General features: G+C 40.4%; 1 protein-coding gene across 1 annotated transcript in view; it reads left to right on the top strand.

Annotated features, from left to right (window-relative positions):
- The first annotated feature begins 428 nt into the window (after window positions 1-428).
- LOC140416431 (hippocalcin-like protein 1) overlaps window positions 429-19,973 on the top strand; it is a 226,159-nt gene continuing 206,614 nt past the window's right edge. The window contains exons 1-2 of the mRNA XM_072501127.1: window positions 429-628; window positions 1,086-1,148. The gene's annotated coding sequence lies outside the window, so the exon portion shown is untranslated. The remainder of the gene's footprint in view (window positions 629-1,085; window positions 1,149-19,973) is intronic.

The raw sequence follows: 19,973 nt of genomic DNA, 5'->3' as shown, positions 1-19,973 counted from the left end.
AGTGTATCAAAGTTTAGCTGTTCAGCATTCGGATTCCAAATGCCACATTTTACGATATTTTTTTTAAAAGTCCCTTCTGTGCTTCGAGACATTTTAGTATTGATTAATGGAATCTCCGCCGTCAGCTTCAACTGGAACTGTGTGTTAGACAACTCGTCCATGCCGCAATTCGTGTGAATCAGCAGGATCCAGCCGCAGGCATCTCCTCCGTTCATTGATACAGCGTGGACATCCTGCTGGAAGACCCAGTTCGCAGGAGCAAACCACTGCCGCGGAGAAGTGGGGGGGGGGCGAGGGGAAAACCGCTGAAAGTCAAATCGCTCACTCGGCCCAGTGAGCAGGCAGATAACGCACACGCAGCTATTTTGGCTCGCTAATAATGCAGGCGGAGCGTCAGCCCAATTTGTGTTGGGAAATTGATGTCGCTTGTGTGCAGAAGCGAGCATTGCCACCCCTACGAGCGAGTGGAATGGGCGCGCTCTATCTGTTTCAACCAGCCCAGCTGTGAATTGTAACATTGTTGCATTGTGCTTCAGAACTGTGTCCATTTCACGTCGTCCTCACATTGGGACATGCTTTACAAAAGACATCCAAGACCCGAGCAAGACTGTGTTTGATCTTTTACAAGGTAAAGTGCAATGCTTGGATGGAAATACCCTTGGCCAGTAATCTCGTGTAGGAAAACAATAGTTTTATGCCCCCCCCCCCCCCGTATATTAACAACCTGCACTTAACAAACGGTACAGAAATTATAATGTTGTGTGGCGATCTGCTGGGTCGGGCGCGTACAGTATTTAGAATGTGTTAAATCGCGCTAATTTACTCGTGATGACCTTGAGTGCCAATTATTTTTGGTGTATAACACTAGCTCACCTTAACTACTTTCAGTGAAAGTGAAGGTGGATTTGCATACACTTTCCGTGAGCTGAACTAATTAATATTGTCCGTTATATGAATTGACATGGTGAGAAGTTCAATTATCGGAGCCCTTTCGTAGCAGGGGGTCTCGTTTATTCGATGGACGTTTTCTATTCGGTGCTGGAACATCTTTGTTGTTTTAAACGCCACTTTTTTTTAAATTCCAGGACGAAGTGGATTCTTTCCCTAGAACAACTTAGTTTTCCATACCATCTCTAACTTCTGATCTGGTAAGTCCAAATTCGATTACTCTGAAATGAATTGTTATCTTTCTGGGGGTTATTTACATTGCTGGGGATTTACAGGGAATAGATCTCAGTCCACAGCTCGTTAATCAGACCGCGTAATCCCTTGCTTGTAGCTGGAGATCTTGAATCACTGCTGTCTGGTCCACTTTTGCGCTGAATTGGTAGCATGTATTCTAAAAGAGTCATTTTATTTAGCGTTCAATGTAGATACAAGGAAAGGTTATTTGCACACTGAAAAATATAAACTGGGTGGTGTTAACTAATTAATTTGGTCCTTCCTGATTGAAATAACACTCGGATGTTGTTATTTTTGAGATACTTTGTCTATTCTATGAATCTGGATAGTAGAATATATTCATTTTGATGTAATATTTCTATTTAATTGTGATGTTGAAATATTTTTGCTATCCCACACTCCTGCTGCAAGAACAACTGACCTCTGCACAGGTTAAGGCTGTATTTATACTGCCATATTTAAGTTGATGCACAATGGTCTTGGGTACACATGCCACTTTAGACTATAAGAGCAATAAAGCCTTGAGGTGTGAGAGAGTGCATGTTCAAGAAACTGTGTGGCGGTTTGAGCTCCCAATGTGTGTGGTATCCATTCCACCTGCTTGGGCTTTCCAATTCTGGGCAATTTCCAGATGAAATTCAACATGTTCTGCTGTTCCAGCTCTGTGTTACAGTCTATGTATCAAAAATCCAAGAGCAACAAAACGTCTCTAGTCTAGATATATTCCTCCACATAATCCTCCAATTAAGAGCAATGTGGAAACTGGGTCGCTCCTATCGTGTTCCAGTTTGATATTTTGATGCAAAGGTCCATCTGATTTTTGGGTTTGACCGTGCCAAGGTAAATTGTTGCAAGACACAGCATGCCAGCCTGTCTTTAAGCTCTTTCTGTACTGGCATGGTAGCACAATGGTTAGCACTGTTGCTTCACAGCGCCAGGGTCCCAAGTTCGATTCCTGGCTTGGGTCACTGGCTGTGCGGAGTCTGCAGGTTTTCCCTGTGTCTGCGTTGGTTTCCTCCGGGTGCTCTAGTTTCCTCCCACAAGTTCCGAAAGATGTGCTTGTTAGGTGAATAAGACATTCTGAATTCTCTCTGTGTACCTGACCAGGCACCGGGGTGTGGTGACTAGGGGATTTTCACAGTAACTTCATTGCAGTAAGCCTACTTGTGACAATAAACATTATTATTAGTGCTGGTTGTGACAATAAACATTATTATTATTAGTGCTGGTTGTTGTTGCAAGCTTTGTTATACTCTCCATTGCATACATTTGGCATTTCTTTCTCTGTTTAATGCATTGCAAAAAAATTCAACAAGAACTTGCACTTGTCTAGCGCCTGATAACATTACAAATTGGCCAACGTCTCTTCAGCCAATGCACCCAAAACGATGATTTTCCTGCATAGAAATTCTATCCATTATGCTGCATTTCAGCTTCGGTTTTCACTATAATGAAGCAAGGAATTTTATAAAATGCCAATGTTTTTGGCTTTGCATTGCTGCAAAGTGACTTTCTGATTTTAAGCAGGTTACCCAGAAAATGAAGGTGAGCTACATCTCCAGAAGCAGGGGGTTTCAGTTTCATCCACTTTCCAAACACTTGGTAGCAGGATGTTTGTCCTCCCTGTTAGCTGGGAAAAGACATATAACATGGTGGAGTTGGTACCCACACATTATTTGGTAATAATAATAGAACAATCTATAATTTGATTTGCAAGTTTGGATAAACTGTTTATATATTCATTCAAATTAGTGTCTGACTATTTGGATGGTGAAATTAAGAAGACAGCTTATTCTGAGTAGCAGTTTCAAGAACCAGATTCAATGGAAATTGGGGATATGCCAAATTGATTTCAAAATCAATTCCAGAAATTTCTAAGAATCTTGTACCTTTTTTTGGAAGGAGGAAGTTACTTTGAGGGTTGCACATACCATGTTTTTTATGCACTGATGCTACTCGTGAAATGCTTGGTGACATAAAGCACAAATACATTTTTAATGATGTTTATCATCACGATTCATTGCATTTTTATATTCAGAATAATTAATACCCAGGAGCGTCTTGTAGTCGATGTGGGGTTTGCCTGACAACAAACCATAAGAGCACAGTTCAAGTGGCTTATAACCACAACCTTGAAATCACTCCCATGTCTGTTTGTTTTTAATAATGTACTGTGTGCAGTGTTATTGCATTTTGGGTCCATTTGTTTGGGTGGTGATTGCTGTTTCTCCATGACACTCCAATAGTGCACTTCATGGAGCTAATGTCTGAGTTTAACCACACAAAGCATTAATGATTTCAATGTGATCACTGCAAGTTTCTGAAGTGGCAATCTGCAGTTAATTACTGAGACATAATATAGGCATTATATATTGAAAAGCAAAGAGCCACCTGTAGACAATAACATTCTACTAGATGCAGCATTTAACTTTCTATTGAACACCACAGCCAGACAGGCAGCCCATACAAACCCTGGCTTAAATTCATTTGGCTTTGATATTCATTTGTGCAGGAGACCTGTGGCATGTATTAACCATTGGTCCTTCCCTGCTCCTGAAGCAGTGAGATTGCATCCCTGATCTCTTTCTTTGTATGTGAGGATGAATGATAGTTTCACTGCCCGATGATGATAATTCATGGGCAAAATATATCTCTCTGAATTATCACTGACATTGCCGGCTACGTGGAACATTTAAGAGTGAATATAAGGACTGGGCTAAAATCTAGGAATCATTCTCCCTCGTAACAAAAATGCAGAGGTCTATTGCCTCCCCTGCAGATCGGACAACTGTTTAGTATCTATTATTTCCCTGTCCCCTGCCCCTTTTACAGGCACACCTTTATATCCCTGTGGTTGGCTCCACATTTAGTCTTCTGAGAGTGATGGTGGGATGGAGGTGTTGGGAGAGTGAGGTGTGGGTGGTATTGGTGTTCATGTGGACACTTTTCACAGTTGCTGAGAGAAATGAATATGGATCAAAATGGGGCTCCAAGTCTACATTTTGAATTTGTAACTTTAAAATGGATAAATCTAACAGTGGATTGAACCTGAAATGGCTTTGGGAAAAAGATCTCTCATCAAAAATGTTAATGACAGAAAAAGACTTGTCACCAGACAAGGGCCCTGTCCATTCCATCTGCTAAATCTGCCAAACACATTCTAAATGTGTGTACCTGTTATATGTACGAATGATAAATATTAATCGGCTCCCCCGTGATAAATTGGATTTCAAGCCAAAAATTTACATCTAGTCTTTAACATGGACACATGTAAATTAAAATATCTTGCCAATGAGAATCCATCCAAGGATTTTATCATGTGCCTGAAAATTGCCCACACTTGCCACCTTTTATGAGAGATCAATTTTATTCTGTGCAATGTTCTTCATTTCAATTTCTGTTGGATTGATAGATGCACAAGTTGCAATCTCTAAAGATTCAGGAAAATCAATTCTGTATATTTGGTAACAACATATTATGTTCTAGAACTATGGAACTGGTGGGAACAATTTTTGTATCCAAACTACCCATTAACTAGTAGATTTTTGTCTTTGTGTGACATGTATTTCTGGTCATGTGCAGGGTTCCACATGAATCAGGTGGGTATTTCATTGGCATTGCAGTGGTGTCATAACACTCCCAACAATCTTTCCAGTCTTTTTGCTGGTTCCGTGTTTAATTCCAAGTCATGTGGATAGCCGGGGCTGCTGAGTTGTGATTGGAAATAGGTTTGATTTTAACAATTTTGAAGTCGTTTTTGATGATTCTTGTGAACTTTTTCGGTCAACAGGTATGCATCTTTCGTTTGGACCCAACACCATTACTGGTAGCAATGGGCTTCCTCTCGGAGTCAAATTCTGAAATATGAGGATGAATGCCCATCAGGAAGGCATTCTGTGCTTAGTTATGTACCCATATCTGCAGACTAAGATAAACATTCATTCCTTTGGCAGATGATTAGTACAGTCAAGGTGGACTAAAATCATGGGCCTCGTGGCAGGGATACAAATGGCCGTTAAACCATTTGGCAGGATGATTCTTCAGGAGCACTGCAATCATTACCCATGGCAGTACATGAAGGAACATAGACCAGGATGATTTGGTACTCCAGTAAAACCAGATTAACCACATTTGCCAAGGTGGCACCAATATTTGTTGATTATTGTCAGTTATCCAGCAATGACTGAGGTGATCCATCTTTGAAGCCCCCTGACTTCAAAGGGGGCACATTTAGAGTGATTCCATGTATTGTCAGGTCACGTGGTAAAGTGCACCATAACCCTGACAGTGCCTGTACCATGGGTCATGGCCTCAAGAAAGTCTCCACTTCCATCCAGACTGAAATGTTGAACTATGGGCTGATGCTTAAGTGTGTCAAAGAATGTCACACTCCTTGCAGCCCATTTTATACAGCACTGACCAATTTAGCAGCCAATGGATTTGATGCTGGGTTGTTGTTATTTTTCATTTCCCTTTGGGTTTCCTTTCCCTTTATCTTTTCCTGCCACATTTTAATCCCGGTCTGACTCGCCTATAAAAGGCTGTAAATGGGTGAACTTTCTTTGACCGTTTCTGCAGGCTTAAAAAACTTGCCTCTTTGCCCTAATGTCTCCCCTTGTGGTTAAGTGTCAAACTTTGGTTGATAATGTTCTTGTGAAGCACCTTGGCATGTTTTTTTAAGTTTAAGGCACCAACTAAATGCAAGTTGTTATTATTGTCAGTAAAATGTAGTGAGCTGGATCGCCATTGTCTGACATTTACTTCTGGGCATACCTGTTCCAATTTCTCCTGGTAGGGTTTAAGGATTCCTCAACTGGCATTCAAAGTGGGGTCAGTAACATTGATTTTAGTATCATGTACATACCAATTAAAGTGCATATTTGTAAATGTTTTTTTTTGGTTCAAATACCGTACCCATTCTATCCCATTAGGCCTTTCATGTTAAATGTGATTAGATTGAACTACATATTTCACCAGCTTGCAGCCTGACCTTTTCTTCACAGGTAATATGTGGACACTGATGGATCCATTAGTTATGTCTATCACTCCAGTGAATCTGATGATGGGCAGCACCAGCTGGCTAAGCAGTGCTAGAGCACAACATTTGGTGTTAGTATTGTGTTTTCTTGAGTGTTGTGTGGAAGAATGCAGGTAAAATATGGCATTTATTTTCTAAAGGATGTTACATATTTAAATAAAGTAAAACAAGCTAAATGTTTTGTTTTTAAATGTTGGCCTGACATTGATTCATGTTATATATTTTAATGATTTCATCCAGTAGTTTATAGTCAATTATCTTTATGCATGTCCCAATATTCTGCTTACTTTATCTCTCTGCCCAGGATACTGATTCATGCAGGACTCCAGTTCCATATATGCAGGGAGCCCTTCAGAACCTTGCCCATTCAGTTATTCCCAAGTCAATGTCTTGTAGATGATTCAATGATGGATGCAGTGCAACTGTGCATCACCTATTCCTCACTTCATAATCACAATTGCAATTTCCAGCATTTATCACTGGATGTGGTGGTGTTTGGCTGTTTATTTCCCTTTCTCGTTTCTAACCCGGGAGCAAAGAGATATTGTGTTTTGTTTACTTTGTTCGTGGGATGTGGGCATCACTGGCTGGGCCAGCATTTGTTGTCCATCTCTAATTGTCCTTGAACTAAGTGGCCTGCTAGGCTGTTTCAGTGGGGGGCAGTTAAGAGTTAACCACATACCTGTGTAGGTCTGGAGTCACATGTGGGCCAGACCGGGTAAGGTTGGCAGATTTCCTCTCGCTGAAGGAAGGACATTAGTGAACCAGATTTAAAAAAAAAAAAAAAAAATTTTTTTACAACAATCGACAATGGTTTCATAGTCATCATTCGACTTTTTTAATTCCAGATTTTTATTGAATTCAAATTTCATCATCTGCCATGGTGGGATTTGGACCTGGGACCCCAGAGCATTTTCCAGTCTCCGGATTACTAGTCTAATGACAATACCACTATGCCACCACCTCCCCATTTGTTCCTGCTGTGAAAGCTTTCTCAGCAATTAAACCCAGGACCTTTCCATCTTTTAATGTTTTCAGTATCACAGCTGACGTGCATTTCCCTTTTGAACCTTTAGAGGAAGCCACATACCCCAGCTCTCATTGAAAACAAAAGAGTCGACAAGGTGGGAAGACCATGGCTAAGATTTTCCACTGTTCTCTCTAAAGTACAGTTTGATAAGAAAATGTAAGAAATAGGAGGAGGCCATTTGGGCCATTAAGCCTTCTCTACTAGTCAGTAAGGTCATGGTTGACAGTTTGTCATCTGGTCAACAGAGTCCTTGACTCCTTTGACTGTCTATGGACTTGGAATTGCATAAGTGGAAAATCGCAGTATCCACCTATTTTCACTTGGAGGCTGATCAATCCATTGCTTATGTTGTCCTACAAACTGCTTTGACCAGAGCAGATGTTGATTATATATCTTTCAACATGTTGTGAAAGCAACCGTGTATGAACATGGAGGACGGCATTCACACTCAGGCTAACACAGAGAGACTGGTGTGTTGAGGCAAGTTACATACGGAAGGGTCGAGATTATGTGAAAATATGGTGTCCATGAAACACTCCACGATCGGCATCAGATATAAGGTGAGGATTATGAAGGAAGTATTACGTTTGGCAGTTGTGGTTAATGGGGGTTCTCCAGTTGGCCTCAAGTGTCCTTCTGCTAAAAGGTGCAGCTAAAAGGTGCAGGGTTGTTGCTACAGATCCCTATCCAATGACTCCTGCTGGAATGTTTGAGCATGTTAAAACCGAGTGATGAGAGGATCAGGTTCAGCTGTGATGCCTCCCACAGTTTGCTGCTGTTTTAGCAGGATGGTTTTACAACAGCCTGTGGAACTGTGATCCAACCTGAGTCAGACCAGCAGAAGGGGAAAGCCGGTAGAAAAAATTAAAACTCATTTGCATAAAAATAGTTTGCTCACTTGGATGTTATAAAACATAAGATTTATCACACTAATCAACAGAAATTTCATTTTCATTTTAACTGAATAACTTTCTTTAAAACAAAAATGGAATATCTGAGATGGAGTTAATTGGGACAGTGTATGACCTGGTGTACTATTTAAGGATAGATGATGGCTATTTTTTGCAGGAGCCCTGATGAGCGTATATAATTAATCTGTAATTTATTCCTAAAATAGTTGACCCTCATCATGGGAGGTAAAGTTAGCTGGAAAAAGAAGTGTTTCTCTGTTTTTATAGAATAAAACCTCAAGCTGTTCTAATATAATGCATCAGGGATATGCTTCACTGAAAAGTGGCATTTAATGCCTAATTCACTCTGACAACACATACTAATCTAACATTGGTTTTTCATTTGACATTATACAACTATTTACAACAATGTACCAAACTATGTGATGTGGGTTTCTGTTGCCCATAATAGCAATAAATACTGCGTTCATGTGACGCTCCTCTTTAAGTGGATGTTAATTGTCCTTCCACAGTCATGCACCTAAGTGAATAACATAGAATGCACTTATCAAATTACTTCACCTTGTTGCCTGTATTTCAACCTTCAAAAGCATTCTCAGAACTTGCCCCTTTAACTATTAATTTGGTCACCTTCATGGTTCTTTTTATGGTTGGCATCCACTTTTACATTTAGTTTCTAGCTAAGCACCTTGGGATGTTTTGTATATTTAACAGTGCTTTGTGGGTGAATATCATTAACTGATTTCACTTGGACAGAAATAAGGGTTCTTCACTTGGTCTCAACAGTCTTCGGTGGAGAGGGGAAATTGGTAAAGTTTCCAACTCCTAACTCCTAAAACTGTATTTGCTTGAGCATCAGGTGAGAGCAAAATTGGGCTCTGGCCTTGAGTTAGTCTGCCAGCCAGGAATGAACTTGCCTAGATTGGGAAGAATGACTACTTGCGAAACATTCTACGGTGCCTGATGCCAATGGAACTATACTCCAGTATTCGTTTAGAAGGGAAGAGGAGATAACAAAAGCCAAGTGTGTTTAATCCACAGACTAGTAAGTCTTTCATCAGTGGTAGGGAAACTCCTGGAGAAAATGCTGAAGGAGAGAATCTACTTACACTTGGGAGAGGCAAAGTCTAATTAGGAATAGTCAGCATGACTTTGTCAGAGGGATGTCATGCCTAACAAATTCGATTGAATTGTTTGAGCATGTGACCCGGTGTGTGGATGAAGGTAGTGCAGTTGATGTAGTTTACATGCATAAATTTCAGCAAAGCCGTTTACAGGGTCCCACATGGGAGACTTATAAAGAAAGCAAATGCGCATGGGACACATGGTAACTTGATAAGGTGGATTCAAAATTGACTGAGCTGTATGAGACAGGACGGCTGCTTTAGTGACTGGAATCCAGTGTCCAGTAGCGTACATGGGGTTCTGATGGTGGGTCCTCTACTGTATAAATGACTGTGGTGGGTAGGATTAGTAAGTTTGTGGATGACACAAAGCTTGGCCTGGTGATTAACTATGAGGTTGAATGACTTTGGTCACCGGAAGATATAGATGGGATGGTCAAGTGGACAGAAAAGTGGGAGATGGAACTTAATGGGCAATACGGTAGCACCGTGATTAGCACAGTTGCTTCACAGCTCCAGGGTCCCAGGTTCGATTCCCGGCTTGGGTTACTGTCTGTGAGGAGTCTACACATTCTCCCCATGTCTGCGTGTGTTTCCTTCGGGTGCTCCGGTTTCCTCCCACAGTCCAAAGATGTGCAGGTTAGGTGTGTTGGCCATGATAAATTGCCCTTCCCTTGGTGCCCAAAAGAGTTGGGTTACTGGGTTATAAGAGTAGGGTGAAGGCGTGGGATGCTTTTTCCAAGGGCCGGTGCAGACTCGGTGGGCCGAATGGCCGCCTTCTACATTGTAAATTCTATGAACCCCAAAAAGTGTGAGGTGGTGCACTTTAGAAGGAGTAATGTGACTAGGAAGTATTCAATAAATGGTCTGATACCAGGATGTTCCAAGGAACAAAGGAACGTTGGGGTGTTTGCCAATGAACTCTGAAGGCAGAAGGACAGGTTAAAAGGGTTGTGACACTTGCCTTTATCAATCGAGGCATAGATTACAAAAGCAGGGAGGTCATGTTGGAGTTGTATAGAATTTTGGTGAGGCCACAGCTGGCGTACTGTGTGCAATTCTGGTTGCCACGTTATAGGAAGGCTGTGATTGCATTAGAGGGGATGCAGAAGCAATTCACCAGAATGTAGCCTGAAAACATTTTCAGTTATGAAGAGAGGTTGGGTAGGCTTGGTTTGTTTTTGCTGGAGCAGAGAAGACCGAGGGGGGACCTGATCAAGGTGTACAGGATTAGGAGGGGCATGGACAGGGTGGATAGGAAGCAGCAGTTCCCCCTTGTTGAAACGCCAGTTATGAAGGGACACAAGTTCAAGGTGAAGGGCAGAAGATTTAGGGAGATTTGAGGAAAACCCTTTTTCCCCAGTGGATGGTGATGGCCTGGAACGCACTGTCTGGGAGGGTGATAGAGGCAGGTTACCTCGTATCCTTTCTAAAAAGTACTTGGATGAGCACTTGGCACGTCATAACATTCAAAGCTATGGGATTAGGTAGGCAGGTCAGGTGTCTTTCATGTGTCGTTGCAGACTCGCTGGTGATTTTTGTGAATTTAAAATAAATGAAGAAAAATCAATACTGCAAGAAACAGTTAAACATAAAAGAAAAAATATTGAAGAAATAGAAGCAAAAAGCAGAGCAGAAATAACATTTTTGAAATGCTGTCTGCGATAGTTAAAATTCATCTATGTATCAAATTAATGCTATAGTATGTTCCTGTTGCCTCAGTAGCACAATGCTTGAGATGTGGATCCCATTGTCTGTCTGATCTTGCTGCTGTTTGAGAGTGCAGCAGCCAAAAGGCACTGCTGATATGAGGATGCAGGATATCCTATTTACTTTATATGTTGCACATCAGAGGACTGTTGTGATACAAGATGCTGTATGTGAGCATTCACTATTCAATGATTTTGAAGTGTTATACAAAATGGCTGGCTCCATCATTGAACTCCTTTGACCGATTCTTAACATTTGGTTTGTGATAAATGGGTAGTGTAGTGGCTATGCTGCCTACTAGCAATCGACGTGTGAAAGTTCAAGTCCCTCCTTGACAGTTTGAGAATTTTACTTTAAAAGTATGAAGTCATAAAACCAGTGTCAATAGCAGTGATTGCTGTCTAAATCAAACTGGCAAGCTCACTATCTTTAGGAATCAAAAATTTGCTTTCCTTATCCGTTCTGGCCTAAATGTGACACCAGCCCCACACAGACAGGGTTGACTCTTGCCAGGCCACTTTCAGAGGACGGCTGAGCCACTCGGTTGTAGTAAACTGCTGCACAGTGGCTCAGGAGGTTGGCTCACCATAACTGACAACGGTGTATCTCAGGATGGGCGGCAAATGGCAGGCGTGCCAGCGACTCTTGTAATCCTGAGAAGTCTGTTTTATTCTTCAAACAATTTCAATTTTGGCCTGCCAGAAAGATTGGAGTGTTGAGATGTTTAAGATTTGCTTTACCCATTTGCCTCCCTTAATATTAAAGCACATCCAAGCTGGCACAATGCACTCAGTGAAGCTTGTCCAACTTGGCGTAGTTGATGCTTTGGCATAGTGTAGCTACCACTGGTATTATCTGTATTCTAATTCTAGTCAGTCCTTCAGCAAAGCATTGCTACTCATGTTAATTCCGGAACATTGATCAGGCTGCTCAAAACTGGAAACGGCTGCTGAATAATTCACAAAGTGAATATCTTCTAACTCTTGGAAGATTGATCGTAATGCTCTATAATTAGCTATTGCCTCTTCATTTGAAAGCTGCTTTTGGGATTTTCAAATTAATCCACTGGAATCCTGTATGATATTAAATTCTTGGAAGAATTGACCTTCTGACCCTCTTTGCTTCGTTCTAAGATTCTGCAAAGCTTTTCCTGGATGTGAAGAGTTTTGTTTATTACCCAGAAGCTGGGGATGATTGGATATAAATGTCAAATTGTAATTTTAAAAGATGAAGTAAAACCAAAAAAGCTAGATCAATGAAATACACACTAAAAATTGGCTTGCCTACTTCATGCAGGGATTCCTATTATCTCCCAGGGAATTGCGTTTTTTTTTTTCTTTTACCATCTCAAGATGATTGTTTTCATTTCTGAATGATACAACTAATAAAGTCGTAGAAAAATCCTGTCCATTCCATTTGGAAATTCAATGCAAAGGTTGACCTTTTCAGTTATGTAATCCCCCAGCTTGGGGTGTCTCAGAATGTCATGCAGGGATTCCTATTATCTCCCAGGGAATTGTTTTTTTTTTTTTCTTTTACCATCTCAAGATGTTTTCATTTCTGAATGATGCAACTAATATGTAACAATGAGAAGTAGCAGAAAATCCTGTCCATTCCATTTGGAAATTCAATGCAAAGGTTGACCTTTTCAGTTATGTAATCCCCCAGCTTTGGGGGTATCTCAGAATGTTATGTACACTATCTGCAATAATTGCATGATTGAAAAAGTCGTAAGATTTTAATTCTTTTAATGTTTTGACATTTCCTGCACTAGTAGTATGACCAGTTGTCCAGTTTAACTGAAATTTGGAGAAGAAAAATTGGAAATGGAATGCAGAAAGCCACTAATCTTGTTTGGAGGTCAATTTGAAAAAAAGGCTAAAAATGGACAAGAAGGGAGTTTGGCAGTGTTAAATGATATATACCTCCGTGCAAGAAGTCTAAGGAAAAGGCAAATGTGTTCAGAGCACAGCTTGACATGTGGGAGTATGATATTCTAGCTCTTACTGACACATGACTGAAAGAAGGACAGGAATGGCAGCTCAACATTCCTGGTTACAGGATTTTCAGAGGAGATAGAGAGAGATTATAAAAAGAGGGAAGGTCGCAATATGTAGAAACAATTCTCGCTATTGAATGATATGGTAGGAAGATCATTAAATTAGGCCACATGGAATTAACGTGAGGACAAAAATTACACTACTGGGTGTGTATTATAGACCCCCCCCCCCCCCCAACTGTCTGAGGGAGATGGAAGAAATGCAGGCAATTCTCCGAGGGCCACAAAAGTAATAGAGCAGTAATAGCCGTGGACTTTAACTATACTAATATTAACTGAGATAGAATTAGTTTGGAAGGCACAAAGGGAGCAGAATTATTTCAATAAAAACAAAAGTCTGAAACATGCACATGGGAATTGTGCCTGTGTTCGAGTGACTTAATACAATTGTCTGTTTGCATTGCATGTGAACAGAGTGCCCAAGCAGGCTTCCATATAACATGGTAAACAACAACATCTTGCAGTTAACACCCAAAGTCCCAGGGCTCCTTATTGAGGTATAAGGAAATGAGCACCAGTTTGAGGAGGGAATGATTAAGAGAACTGAAGATTTGATGAAGAAAGGGGTTATGTAGGCTTAGGATGAGAATTTCCATGTATTGGATCCAAATAGCCCTGTCTCCAAAGCTGAAGGAAAGGGATGGGTGTTGCAACAAAGCCCAGAGTCTCTGGAATCGAGTGTTTCCAAGGCTGGAGGAAAATTTGAAGTTAAAGGAGCTTGCCGAGGTAGGATGGGCAAAAATATATGGAGATATCTTGAGGACAAAAAATAAATTATTTTAACACACTGGTGGATGGAAGCTACGATAGATCAGGGTGATGATGGCTGAGAAGGATTTGGTGCAGAGTTTTCACAAGTTTGAGTTAATGAAGGAAGGAAGGACAACCAGGAGCGCGTTTGAGTTGGCAAGTTTGGAGGTAACATGAGACTGTATGAGTGTTGCGGAGGTGGAAGGGCCAGGGTAATATTTTTTATTGAATGGATGAGAGGCCTGAAACTAATCTCAGAGATGGGAACTAAGCCCCAATGGCTTGGAGAAAGAAAGTAAGTGATGCTGAGGAAGTAAATAGCAGGGCCAAAGGTACGCTTTAATCTTCAGGATGTCCAAATAAAAGGAGTCATGATTCGTCCAAGATGACTCTTAAATTTGGTCCAGAATGGGTGGTCATGGGTGAATTGTGCTTTTACTATCCACTCATTGTGTTCTGGCGTGGGAGCCATTTTGAGGTCTGAGTTTCTTTTTGTGTGCATCTGATGAGCAATATGGCTGGAATTTGGGTATTAGAAATGGCCTCTTCTGTCCGTCTCAGGATTTTACCCAAGCCATCTGTAGCAAGAGCTTGTGTGTAAATGGGAGGATGTATGACACTGTTTTCAGACAATTACTATCCTATTTATGACAGTCAAGACAGTGAAAATTGGCTTTCTAGATGTTGCATGGAGATGGTTAAGGAAAGCGATAGAGAGAGAGAATGAAAGAACAATTGGCAGGAACAGAAAGAAGTATCATAGCATATAGTGTGAAATTGTTTGCTTTGTCCAGTCGATTTGCAGCATTCAAAAATTAACAAAGCACAGCATTGTGGCATGAACTGATTAAAATGAATAACTGAATAACCGCTTTCTCTTTGTGGTGCTGGTTAACTGTCGGAAAGAATATTGATTTCTTTCACTAACACCAGTAGGATATTTGATCTGATTAATTTGAAGATTCTACCGTTCACTGTATAGGCCATTGAAAACTCTTTTTGTTGAGCATTGGAAATATCCACTGGTGACATGCTTTTTGCCTCTGTTGATCATGTGTCTGAAGTTAAGACTAATTAACACAGTGCTATCTCTGCTGCATGCACACAGTCAGGAATAGTTGATGGATTCAATTTTCAGACCCTACTTTGATTTCCAGCCCCCCACCGCCCCTTCCCCACACCTATTCATAGACATTAGGATAAATATTCCGTGTGGCAAATTGCGATCAAAGGTTTAATCCTGACTCTGCTAATGAAGCTACAAAACTTCTCTTGATTGATGTTTGCTCTTCTCCATCATTACTGATATAACCACAGGTTCAGCAGGCTGACACCAAGATAAAAATAAACTGGCACTGGCCCAACTGTTTTGTTGACATCTCTACTCTGCAGATGTGTCCTCTTCTGTTTGGGAGGGGATGATTTATGAAGGATCGTGACCCAATGCAAACCCATGTTCAGCAAAACTCCAGCCGGGGAACTAGACTCTGGTGGGGGGGGGGGGGGGGGCGGTTGGCATTTCCTGAATCCTGAGATGAGCAGCCCAATTTTGCTCCTGCTCCAAGTCTCTTGTGCATAGACATTGCTCAACATTGAATATTTGAGCACAGGGAAGTTCTTTTAGAATCTTAATTTCATCATTCTGCCAGATACACTGACTTATTTTTATGTTGAATATCCCATCCTGCTAATTTAATCAAATGTTTTATTTAACATTTTTTTTCAAACATTATATAATAATACTCCAGACATCCTCTCCCTCCTCTGGTGATAACCACGGGGCATAATTTGTATAAAACCAAAACATGTTGAAACTACTGCCATAAAGAGTAAGTAGTTGCTAAGTTACTGATATACTTTCAATGATGAGTATGCAATGAGTATGAACGGTATGCAAGTGGGAGATTTTCAATGAATAGACAGGTAGCAGAGACTAGATATTAAGATTGACATTAGTCTAATTAAATGCAGACATCTCCCATATGCACACTTGCCATAAAACGTGGTACTTCATACACTCTGCCACGAGAAGTCCTCAAGGCCATGTGAAGACCCAAAACAAGTGGACAGATTGAGTTCAACATGGCACTTGAGAAGGTATAGGATGAGAAGTGTGAAAAATACAAGCATTTAATGGTCCCCAAATGATCCTGCCCAGAACCAGTGCAATGTTTGTTGCATTTAGTGCAACAATCAAATTGGACGTTTAAATCCTACATTTTAAAAGAGTGCTACTTTTTTTTTCATTATTTTAATCAGAATGTTAAGGTTTTGCCTTTATTCAAAGTACCCTATTGCTGAAAGATTATTATCCAGCTGTGCAGCTTATTCTAATAATTTAAAGCAAGGCATGTTGCTAAGTTTGGCCAAGTATGGGGATTCCTCTTGGTTCATGTCATGCCCTGCTTATTTCCATGCCATTTATGTGGTGTTGGTCTTTCAATTTACACTGCTCTATCCTACCATTTGATGGCTTTTATATCCTCAGTAATGAAATGTGAAAAGATTAGCAATCCCCTGGTATTCTTTGAAGGAGCATTCCTCTGCTTGTCTGATGTCTTATATTTATCCTAAAAGCAACATCACAAAAACAGATTTTCTGGCAATTATCTCATTGCTAATATATGATACCTGCTGCTGCATTTCCTGACTCCTCACTGTAATTGGTTGTAAAGCACTCTGAAACCTCCTGAGGTTATGCAAGAGGCTATATAAATGTAAGTTCATTCAATGTTTTCAGTACAGAGCACAGTCCAGTCTATTTCAGTTTCTGTATATATCTAGTTGTTTTCCTGTATAGATGAGTTTATAGTGTCTAAAGTATGATGCTTCACTTTCAAATTGAGATTAAGCAATGAGAAATTGCATTGATATTGACAACTGGCTGGCTCAGCAATTGGCAAAGGTGCTCTCCTTACAGTGTCCACACTTGGATGTGTAAGATATGAATTGAACAGCTGTTGATTAAGGGAGAAGAGGTTTTCAACAGTCTATTCTTTCAAGGAGAGAATCTCTGGCATAAATCAGGGGTTTTGAAAATGAATTATTGTTATTATTTTTATCTTCCTACTTTGAAAAGTGGATTATTTGAGTGATTTATATTTAAATGTCCTCATTAGGGAGGCTCTCAATTACTAGCCAGCCAGGTTCAGCATATATTCATTATAAAATATAATTCTCCAGACTTTCAGGAGCAAAGTGCTTTAACCCCATATCTCGGGTAGCTCACTATCGACTCTCTCAGTATTACCATGGACAATATTTGCATATTTTCTTAGTGCTCGTGATGTGATCAATGTGGTTTGTATGCGAAGTGTGTGTATTTTCTTACCATCAGGAGTATTGTCCCAATTTAATTAGCTCCAGCAGCAAGCTTCTCAGTGTGACTTTTAAAATTAGGAGTTATTTATTATCCCATACTTGCCCTAGAGTTCAGAAGTGATGTTTCGCTCATTGGCCTCATACACATTACACTCATACAAAGATTAGGTACAGATGAAGGAGCATTGTCCCAATTTAATTCGCTCCAGCAGCAAGCTTCTCAGTGTGACTTTTAAAATTAGGAGGTATTTATTATCGCACACTTGCCCTGGAGTTCAAAAGTGATGTTTCGCTCATTGGCTTCATACACATTACACTCATACAAAGATTAGGTACAGATGAACAAAATAAATATGATTACAAAGTAGAATTATTTATTTCTCTCTTTTGTGGGAGGCCTGCAGTTTCTTAGATGAATCAATGTTTTTAGTTGAAATGAAGGTCTTGTAAGCAGAGTTTCCCCAGTAAGCCGCAAGGTGTTTGAATTTCCAGGAGGTTGGTTATCAGGCGAACTTGATTTTGGAACAGGTTGGGAAAGTCAATTCTTCCCTGAATCATTGTTAATAATCTTTATCTTTATTGTCACAAGTAGGCTTACATTAACACTGCAATGAAGTTACTGTGAAAATCCCCTAGTCATCACATTCTGGCACCTGTTGGGGTACACAAAGGGAGAATTCAGAATGTCCAAATTACCTAATAGCATGTCTTTTAGAACTTGTGGGAGGAAACTGGAGCACCCGGAGGAAACCCACACAGTCAGGGGGAGAATGTGCAGACTCCGCACAGATAGTGACCCAAGCCGGGAATCGAACCTGGGACGCACTGTGCTACTGTGTTAATTACGTGCCTGGTTACGTGACAGCTGGTTCAGTGGTTACCTGATGGATTTCTGACCAGAAACACTTGCTGTTTAAAAGCAAATCACAAACATGCTATCTCACCATGTGACATGTTAAAAGTCCAAAGTCCTTTTCCAATTAATGTGAGTGGACAGGTCAATTATACATCCTGTGATGACTTTTGCACCTTGAGAGTTTGAGACAGTTCGTGCCTTTTGTATCTGAATGACCCATTCAATTTGAAATTACCCTTTAAAATTTCAGGGAAAAGGCATTGAGTCCGCATCAGTCTGGAAAGTTCCTTTTATTCCCTCTTGAAACAGGGGAGTTTCAATTCACAAGGATGTCAGCTGGTCGTCTAGCTGCCATCTTCTTGTGGTTGTTAAAAAGATAAAGTATGGACTGAGAGTTCATAATATACTGGGACATAGCAATATGAATTCATTTACTTTCCACACTGGCTAACTTTATGCCCTCTTTGAATGGGATTCCCAATTTATCTGTTAAATCGTGTTAATTCTTATGCAATATTTCTGTGTCCAGGGGCAAAATTGTCCATTTCAATTAGGATGTCTTGGCCTATTCTGAGATATTGTTATGGGATTCTTTCCATTGCATTTCTCTAGTGGCTGACAAAGTTGATTGTATTTTTTACTGACCTTTAATTTCTTCTCTGAAAATGCACCAATTCCCAATCTTGTTCTGACAATGTCAAGCTTTGTGGAAATGTCTTGTCGATCCCATTAAATACACCTGAATGCTAAACATATGTAAATCAGCCAATATAACGAGGGTTTAAGGAATGTGACAAAATGTCACAAAATGTTGCTCTTCTTTGAGACAGAACTTGAATTTTTATTCTCCTTTAGCCATCATTCATAGTTATTGGGAGCAATGCACAATAATCTGCAACTGTGGAAGCTTTGCAATTTTTGATGTAATTTGTACTTGGGTGGCCAAAGTCAAATGTTTACTTGGGTGGCCAAAGTCAAATGTTATCAGCCAAAGAATTAGCACCTTATCCATAGAATCTCCACAATGCAGAAAGAAACTATTCGGTCCATCGACTCTGCATTGACCCTTCTGAAAGAACACTCAACCTAGACCTACTTCCCCCGCTCTATCCCCATAGCCCCACCTAACCTGCGCATCTTGGGATACTTAAGGGGCAATTACTTTGCATGGCCAATTCGCCTAAGCTGCGCATCTTTGGGTTTGCGTTTTTAATTTTGTAAATAGTTAATTAATTTCTTTTTTATAGCCCTCGAAAGAGATGATAGAATTGAAATGAAATGAAAATCGCTTATTGTCACAAGTAGGCTTCAAATGAAGTTACTGTGAAAAGCCCCTAGATGCCACATTCCGGCACCTGTTCGGGGAGGCTGGTACGGGAATTGAACCGTGCTGCTGGCCTGCCTTGGTCTGCTTTCAAAGCCAGCGATTTAGCCCAGTGCTAAACAGCCCAACTGGGAGGCTGCCAAATATGAACCTTTTAATGTTAAATTGAGGGCTGGAGAATATTATATTCATTAAGATGATGGAAGACTGTATTGGGTAGCAGAATTTTTTTTCCTTCACTCTACTCACTGACGTGAATTGTCATATGTTTTGATGATTGAACAACAATTTGATATCTCCATTTATTCTGAACAAGTTATTGAGTTCAAATCTTCTCCTTTTTATATATCCAAATTGCCCTCCCATCAGTATGATGTCATAGAATTGTTGGTGCAGAAGGAGGCCATTCGGCCCATTGTGTCAGCACTGGAGGAGTGTGAGCAATTCACTTAGTGCTCCTTCTCTCCGTAACCCTGCACCTTGCTCTTTTTCAAATAACTGTCGCATTCCTTTTTGAGTGCCTCGATTGAGCATGCCTCCACCACATTCTCAGGCAGTGCATTCCAGACCCTAACTATCTGGTTTTCCTATTTTGTCAATTCAAATCTGTGTCCTCTCACTCTTGATCAATTCTTTCAAGAGTCCGAACAGTTTCTCCCTATTTACTC

Source organism: Scyliorhinus torazame, chromosome 1 (genome assembly GCF_047496885.1).
Source record: "Scyliorhinus torazame isolate Kashiwa2021f chromosome 1, sScyTor2.1, whole genome shotgun sequence".
Taxonomy (NCBI): Eukaryota; Metazoa; Chordata; class Chondrichthyes; order Carcharhiniformes; family Scyliorhinidae; genus Scyliorhinus; species Scyliorhinus torazame.
The sequence above is the reverse complement of the archived record's forward strand: the minus strand, read 5'-3'. Positions and strand labels throughout refer to the sequence as shown.